The 9,282-nt window shown below is 40.0% G+C and overlaps 1 long non-coding RNA gene across 1 annotated transcript; it reads left to right on the plus strand.

Moving 5' to 3' along the window:
• The first annotated feature begins 592 nt into the window (after positions 1–592).
• On the plus strand, positions 593–4,915 carry LOC135314745 (uncharacterized). Its single transcript, XR_010374228.1, has 3 exons — positions 593–655; positions 3,079–3,132; positions 4,487–4,915. It is a non-coding gene; the product is annotated as an uncharacterized LOC135314745 (long non-coding RNA).
• Positions 4,916–9,282: the final 4,367 nt, after the last annotated feature.

Consider the following 9,282-nt stretch of genomic DNA (forward strand, 5'->3'; position numbering starts at 1 on the left):
TTCCCACCTTTAATCTTGAGCGTCATTGTGATCACATCCTGTGTGATGGAGTAAAATGAAAATTAAAAGTCTTTTCTGCATTGCAGCTGAAAAAGATGCCTCGTACAAGAGCATCTACATAAATAGACCAGTTTTTCCATTATGAAATATGCCTCTTCACTTAAAAAGACAAAAGCGTTTCCGGCTGCCGATTAGACCATGAAACTTCCTTGAGCTTTTGTTTTGACTGACACTAACTCTGCCTGTGCATCTCAGCTTACTGGTCTGCAGAAATGGGTATAACATTTCATAGCAGGCCTGGAATGCTGGTGGACTGGATCTTTAGCTTGGCCCCATCTGAACAGAGGAAAAATAAATGTGTTTTTGGATTAGTTAAGTTGGCAGAGTCCAACCCCCTGAATTCTCTTACTATGCTGGCTGATTTTCCTGAAAACTTCTTAGCTGGCTATAATCCTGTTTTTGTTGCAAAAAGTGTGGTTTATACATCAAGATAGTTAGCTCAGCACCAAATCTTAGAAGAAAGTCTAAGACCTTTCCCTGCAGCAGTTGTCAACAAAATAACTTTTAAATTTCTGTCTTCTATCCTAGATACTTCTACTGTCACCATGGTATCTAAGCTCATCAGAGAAACTGCGCGAGGTTGTTGCTAGCTTGGGTATGTGGTTTATCTAGTCCAAGGCAACAAAGAGATAAATGTTCTCAAAGTTATATGAATACCTTCCTCGGGGTCTGGGAGCAGGGGGAGAGGAGCTGAACAAGGACAAGTGCTGCCCTTCCTGTGTAGGTGAGGACAATTATTGACTACAGGCATCTGAGCAGAAATGAATGCCTTGGTAAACAGTATCAGTAATTTTCATGCTTGACAATTGGGTATTTATGATCTCTGTTCAGGCTTCAGAGATAAAATTAAAATACTGTTCTTGGCCATGTAATGTACTGTGAGTTAATTTTTTCCTAATTCCTGCTTTGGGGCCCTTAGAACTATCTGTCTTGTTATTCTTTCTTCTCTATCCCAGAATGAAGAATAGCTTTTCTTTTTTTGTAATAATTTCTGCATTCAGCTGCTGAAGAGAATGAGGCAGTTACTAGCCCAGGAGATAATCTGATTGTTATAATGATATAGTTGCTTATAATTGGCAGCAAGAGGTGGAGAAACATACACCAGGGGAAATGACGGAAAGACAAAGTATGAGCAAAGTGGAGATACTTGATATAGTAAATAGAAGTGTTGGCACATCAACTGCCTTATTGATACTCATTCTGTTCAGTGATTTCCGTATCAGATAGACAGATGGTTGATGTTTTTGCTAGTTGCCAGTCCCACAAATTCAGACTTCATCCTGAAATTCACACTGAGCTTTTTATGAAGCATGTTGTATATATTCTGCAAACTGAGTTATATGTTTATTGCATTCTTTTGGGTTCTCGACAGAGAATAGCTGTGATAGAATAGGTGTAAAGGTACAGAAGTGTAATAAGGTCACCTGGGCAACACTGAAAGTGTTTAAAGTTGCACAAAAATGTCTGTGCTAATAATGTAAAGCACAGCATTTCTGTAAGTGGAGATGATACAGGAGATGGGAGAGAAAGTATCTGAACAGCCATAATCTGAGCTAAGTTGTAAAAAAAAATTGTGACCTTATACTTACGAACTGAGTGAATTTGATATGGGAACCAGTGAGACTCAGGAAAAATGGCATCTCACAATGCCATCTCTACTGCAATGTGAAATTGCTTCACAAATCATACTACCATTTTGTTAATTATTTTCCCAGTGCTGTCCACTTCTTTGGGTACTAGATAAGAAGCTCCTGTGCACCAAAGACGCGTGCAGAATTTGGCTTGCATACTTCTGACACACAATTACTGAAATACTTTCCCTGGCCTGATGCTCTGATATAGCTTATTTGAAGGAAATCTCTGTTTAAATAGGTGGCATAAGACAGGATTTGCTTTCTGCTCCGGACCATTTTTGTTTTGTTGAAATTTCCTGAGGGTCAGGAAGAATTAGCCTCAGGAGCAAGAATCTGAAGGACAGGAACTGAACAAATCCAGTTTCTGGAATAGGCAAATGTATTAATTGGCTCTGGTGTCAAAATATTTCACTGGAAGTCACACGTCTATTAAAGTGTCCTCCTGCCTTATTTGGTTATAACTGTGCTGCAGAAGGATAATGAGTAGCGATATTAGCTGCTCACAATTAATGGGGCAATTGTTGAGACCACATGCTCAATAACTCCTACTAAGGTGACACCTTAGACACTGGAGACCTAAACAATATTATGTTCTTGAGTGATCAAGGCTGGAGTTTATGGCTTATGCTCATTCCGTGGCGTGAGTGCTTATGAGGAGAACAGTGGAAAACCTTTATCTTACGCGCAGGTTTCTGAGCTGCTTGGCATATATAACTCTCATAGCTTTCTTCTAGGTGGTGTCAGATGGTCAAAATGAATTTCCCTCATCATTGAAGAATATTCCTATTCTAAATCAGACAAAGCTGATCTCTGTCTTTAAAAAGTAGTGCTGAAAAATACCTGGTCTGCTAATCTGAACTCTCAGATAAAATGAGATCTAACCAATGGAGAAGACAAAATTCTCAGAGTTAATTGTGTGTGTCATAGATGTCCAACATGGTAGAATGGCAATCCTTTAGGTCCTTCCCCAAGACAAAACTACTAGTATTTTAGATTAATGTTAGTGGAATTATAACAAAGCATACTTAGGAGAATAGTTCTTTCCAAGGTTAATAACCTATTGAAAGCATGCATCCAACAAATGCTTATTTGCAGAACAGAAATTCAAAGATCCCAAGAACATGCAGAAAAAAGTAGTGACCCACATTCATCATTAGGGTTGATATCTGCATAAAAGGTCACACCAGTTCTCTTTAAGTAGACAGCAGTAAATTATGATCTCAGGATAGCTTTACATCTTGTGCTATCTCTTTACAAATGAGAATCAGTATTTGCTTGGAAATAACACTCAGAATGTGTCACGCGGCTGCATTCCTAGGCATCTGCCTTTTAATAATATAATTTTGTTTTTCTTATGCATCACTCAGTCTTATTTAATTCACAGTCTGTCTGCAGAAACAAGAAGTTGCCACGAGGTCCAGCCCAGGAGAAGCTTGAGGTACTGACTCATTCTGAGACACTGACAGAAAGGTTTTCTTGCAGGTATATTTAGACTGTAACTACAGAAGGACACTAAGGTGTAAGAAACCCCTAAAAATGAGGTGGCCTTATTTTTAATGAAGATTTGATTCTGCCTTTTGGGTGGCTTAGTTTGACATTTTTTTAGGCTGGCAGATAGTAAATGTGTTTTAAGGTGTGATTTCCCAGAACTTTGGAGAAATTCTAGTGTCAATTTTGAGGTGAGATCCAAACAGCATTACAGGAGAGATTAATGCCTCCCTTTCACTGGAGGAGTTGAAATCACTTATTCACATTGTGAGAGGCTTGCTAAATTCTATGCCCTGCCTCACCCAGCTTAACATACATCTCCTACCTCCCATAAAGGTTGGAGGGCACTTTGGCATTGCATGCTCTCAATCTCTCATTACTGCCACTTCATTTTGAAAAAATAATTAAACTTTCACCCAATATGGAGCTTGAACCTGCCAGGAGCAGAGCAGAGATAATCCCACTGTTCAAATTAGTAATCTGGTCACCAGGTAAAGAATATTTCTACTGCAGTTCGTCTCAGTGATTAAGTCTTTTGGACAAAAGCATCAGCGTCAACCAAAAGACTTGATGGAAGCACAATCCAAGGCCCTCAACTGCCTAGAGCTTTTGCTCAAGTAATATGAGACTCAAATACTAATTCACTTTCTGACTGAATCATGAAGAAATATAACCTAAGTGTTCACTACTTTGGAGAGTTCTTGAAAGCCTGAACCATGCATGAAAGGGGACACCACTTCCACCAGCTCTGTCAGCCTGACCAACCACAATCTTTTTTCCCTTACAGGTATTCCAAACCAAGGCAATCTGTATTCTAAGGGTGGATTTTTTTTTTTCTGATCTCAGCCAAAACAAAAACATGGTTTTGTTTGTATTGATCAGAGCCGCACTTTTAATACACCCTGGTTGGTTTGCCTACTCAGATAAATCAGTGAGTCATGTAGCCCTAGTGCTCTCAAACTGATTTCTTGACTGAAAGGCCTGTGTCTTTTCTCTCTATTCATGGCTCCGTAAAATAACAATCCAGCTCCAAACCTTACCTCACACCAGCTTTTATGCATAACTTTTATGCAGCCTTCCTCATTGCTAAGACTCTCTGTTCATAAACAACTTAACTCCTCTTGAAATACTGTGCAAACACAGTTTTTTAAAAAGTTACAGGGATGGTATTAATTGTTAATATTGAAAATTAAGGGGAAAAAATAAGGGGACAGTAAGTACACACAGAGCTAGTGTCACCCAGGACAGTGTATGTTCTTACATGATGCTTCTCTGTCCGCATCCTTCTCTCATCCAAATCACAGCTGGAGTCAGCCATGTCATAGTAAGAAGTTCTTCAATGAGAAGCCTGGCTGCCATTACTGGAGCCAATTGACACAAAGACTGCTGTGGTAGGACTGGAATAATCACCTTTCTGGTAACCTTTTGTCACATGCTGCGACATGAGCAACTTGCCCTAGCTCAGCCTTTTCCCAGCGGGACACACCTCACAGGTAATTGTGCTGTCAATCTGCTCCACAGCAGTTGTCAGCCCTCTGCAGACTGAGCTGCCAGGACTCACTTTTAGAGCATTTATTTAAAACAACTGTTTGAATTTCACAGGTGCAAAAGCTTAAGCACAGGAGCACTTGCTAAAAAGAGGGCTTAGAGCCACCATAATTTTGAACTTTTGTGTGCTGAATTTCTTGGAGATGTCTCTCATGAACCAGTTGCTTCATGATGTGCAGAGCTGTTTTGTCTGAATGTTAGGAGGACATAACATACTACTAAACTTTAAAGGTCTATACAAGATGCAGATGAACTATGAAAACCTAAGGTGGCTCTATTTATCCTCTTAATTCCTCGGTTATCTGAGATGAAAGGTACCAATTAAAGGTGAATGCTGTGTCATAGCTAAGTTTTCTTAAGGGAGTACACTACTCAGAATATTAGAGCCAAGTGCCTTTTATAGTTTTGATTGTTCAGTCACATCAACAATTAGAAAGCAATGCCTAATAACACTCAATTGTGCCATCACCATCTCCTTTGTCTAGGAGTACAAGAGAACCACTGTTATTCTTTCAGCAGTTTTACTTCATGTTTTGCAACCTGCACTCTTTGTTTCTGCTCTTATTACTTTTCATGAAAATAGTCATAACTCAATAAATAAATAGTGTACCTATTTAACTATTGTTAAATGAAATCCACAGGGGTGTTTTCACTTACATCACTAAATTGAGATAATCTTGGACAAGAAGCTTGGATTTTAACTAGATCTTGAAGATTAAAAGATAATGCCCTTACCTTTACTAAGATCTCAGCTGAGACTACTGTTTACTTGTCCTAAGGTGAGAACATATGACTTCACTCCAGTGAGAAAAGGTCTGAGAGTGCTCCTTCTGACCTCTGTGCCTTTGAAGTAAGCCTGCAATGAGTCAAGGCATACACTGCTCAAAAGAATGAGGAAAGGTTTATATTACTCAGAAGGAAGAAAGTCCAGTGTCTAGATTCCTATCTGCAAAGAGGAAGAGTGAAGAAGCAAGGAACCAGCAACTCACTTCCTTCTCATCCCTGATTTTGGCAAAGTCTTTTTATCCAAGTCGGAAGTAGTTGGCTGCCCACCTCATCTAACGCTCTTACTGCTGCTTCTGTGCTGGAGAGTGAAGAAAGTGATGGCCCAACATGTTGGCTGAATGAATGGGTTGCCTCTGAAGGACAGCAAAGCTGTCCACATGCTTATGGCAGAACCTACTGTTAGGCATCACCTTGTGCATCTTTCTCGACGATGCATTCCCTACTATCTTATCTCAGGACATTCCTCATTACCTACTATTCTGCTTAGTCATAGCTTTACCCTGAAGTCTTTTCAAAATTTATTCCAACATAATAGACCCAAGAGATTAAACGTAGAAGATTCTGGATACATTTGGTAGAATCTGCTGGGTGCCCACCTTTTATTATTGTATCATAATACTGTACCCCATGTTTTCCACAGTGTAGGTCTAATATTCAACATGGAAATCCTGTGTGGGAAACTTGCAGAATGGAACTGTCTTCCAGAGAAGATGATTTTTTGTTGACCTTGAGAGAAGTTGCAAATGCTCACCTGTTTCTGAAATCAGGCTACTATCATGAGATCCTGTGCAAATATAAACACCTAAAAGTTTTGAAAGTTGTGGCTTTTAGACATTACACGTTTATTTACTAATTAGGAGAAATACTGCTAGGCACAGACTAAAAACACAAAAAAACCTCAGCATATACTTCCTTCTCCCCATGTGGATCCAACAACTGTGCAGTATGTTTTAAGGCCCAGCATACAGTGAGCTTGCATAAAACAAATTATAAGCACTTCAGGCAAGCATGACAAAATACACTATCAGTGGAAGTGCTGGTGGCACATCTGGGCTGAAGCTTTCCATGCAAAACGTCATTTTGGTTTTCCAGGTGCAATACCAATAGGAAGAGAGTAAGAAGAAGAAAAAAAAATGAAAGTAAGTGAAAGTAAAAATCAGCACATGATTTACATGGTTTACCAAAATATGGCTCCTATCTGAGGCTGACTGGCTACAGGTTAAAATAACCTATTTAAGAATCAGAGGCAATTTATCATTCCTTTAAAAAACAAGTGCTAGATTATTAGGAGTGAAACCAACTAGGGCTACCCAGGGCTTTAATTCTCCGTCTGGCCTGTTAGCAGGAAATTTTCCTATTCATGCAGTGATGTGCCAATGATTTTTAAATGTTGCAGGGGAAAACACAGTAAAATTTTAAAATGCGTATGAAAAAAATTACATTAAAATACAAATATATCTACCATCCTTTAGGTGTCTTGTTTAACCTAATCAATACAGTTGGGATAGGAGTCTGGTCTCTACTCCCCCTGAATATGACCCCTGCCCTTGGTGGCTCCCAGCCTGGCCCCATCATGCTGCAGGGCGCTGGAGGGAGGATGGAGCAGAAGCAGAAAGAGAGTAGAGCAGTGCAAGGCACACAGCAGAACCTTCACTCTGTCAGTGTGTCAAGCACAGGCTGTTAAGAAGAGGAAATGTTCCCTATCAGAATATAAGGGCCCAATTTCTCTGTACAACAAGCGCATCTGTATCATACGGAGTCTCAGTTACGGTGCTGCCTATATGCAAGACTGATCTTATTATTCTGGGATCTCTCATTTGTCATCATTACAGTCAGGCTCCTGCAGCTCCTTAAGGAACATACTCATATTTCTGATTAACAAATGCTTCGACTTTCCTATTTAATCTACTATTTTGCCTATCTAACCTATCTAATTTCAGGCTTGTCTCTCTATCAGCATTATTTATATAGCATAAAATTAGCTGCAGTAGCTCACATTCCTTTGGCAAAAGGATGTAGATCTGCCTGGAAAACTGCAAGTTTGCAGCTGGAGCTGGCTGGTGCAATATATTTACAAGCATCTAAGTTCACCCTTTAATGCAACACCACACTTTCTTGATGGGTAAGCTCCCATCACACCTGGCCTATGCAGAACACAAGCTCCAACACCAATAAAGTCGGTGGAAATTCTTGTAACTAACAGTTCCTGTTTAAATGGTGGTCATGGAATCAATACGCAGGATCAAGTATTGCATTTTCTCAAGTTGTGCACTTTTTATTTCGTCTCAGCAAATCCCATACGGCTGAGGCATTTTTATAAGAATGTGAGCAATTTTGAGCTCTGTGGAAAATGCTGAGTGCTGTCAGATACAGGCAGAGAAGGGCAGAAGAGAAAAAATACATTCCTTTGAACACACTAATATAGAAGGCAATTAAGGAATACAACAATAATGAGCAATCATTCTCTCGTAATATATGTTGCTCTTTAAAGAGCAGGTGAGGACTCCCTGAAAACAATAACAAGTAATATAATGAAGTCCTGTCTATACAGGAATGATACTTCAAATATTCTAGATGAGTTGGCTTAAGTGTATTTGCAAAGATTGTTTTAAAGTGGCTGGGCTTTCTTTTTGCACAAACGAAACCCAGGCTCAGCGGCCCACAGCCTTCAGCTATGAGTTGCATCAAGCTTATGGGAGGATTCTGCCCATTTTTGAATGATTTTCCTCATTTTATATATATATGTATAATGCGATAAGGTTTATTTGCTGTCTGGCCCGAGTGCCCTCTTGTGTTACCAGATCATCTGGATTGGGCATGTTACCACTCTCACTGAATGCTGATGGCTTCCTTTGCAATTCCAGTGTGTGTATTTCCCCCCAGGTTCATATATTTTTTTTTAAGGCAGTGCCTCTTTCTCCCCTGATATTGTCTCATGGGTTGTATGTAGCACATCCAGCCCAACTCTATGGCTCTGCCTCAAATATTGGGATTTGTGAGTGCTGGCCAAACTGAATGCAAGAGAGAGACATTCCTGAGAAATGGACCGGTGCCACCATAAAGCAAAATAATGCTGGCTGGTCTACAAGAGCACAAGGGATGTGAACAGGACTCCAGGACTTCTAATTGTCCAGAGTAGGACAAGCTGTGAAAGATTTATCCACGGGAAGTCACCACTGAACCCCAGTATTGTAATGTATGTGGGTGATTTACCAGAGCTGTCAAATGATGTCATTTCTAAAAGGGAGTTGTGGAGCTAATATTTTTTTTCAAACCACTAAACAGAAATGCAAAGACTGAGGTTACAAAAATGCTGTTTGAAATCCAGATAGATGGTTAGCTTGAAAATGCTGCAGAGGGAAATACTCCTATCATGTCCTGCATTATATTGTAGCTCTGAATCTCTAAACCAGGTAGTATCTGGATGCCATCACGGGTGGTGGAAATGAGGTGTACGAACCATGAGCCTCTTTCCATCCATTTGGCACCGCCTTCCCTAGCGTGGTCATTGTGGTGCTCCACAAACAAGAACTCAAATCTTCTGTCCCCACTTCGCGCTGCTCGACTACACATCTGGGCTTGCTGCTACTCTTCCTGCCACTCACATAATGTGGCAGCACTGCGTGAGTTAAAGGGAATACAGATTGCAGGGCAGGCATATTTATTGCAACAGTGGATGCAGCAAAAAAGCAATAGCAAATATACTTTGGCTCATAGTTTATTCAGCACTTTTTAGCTCCTTTCACATTTCTTGAGACAAATTACC

This window comes from Phalacrocorax carbo, chromosome 1, assembly GCF_963921805.1.
Source record: "Phalacrocorax carbo chromosome 1, bPhaCar2.1, whole genome shotgun sequence".
Lineage (NCBI taxonomy): Eukaryota > Metazoa > Chordata > Aves > Suliformes > Phalacrocoracidae > Phalacrocorax > Phalacrocorax carbo.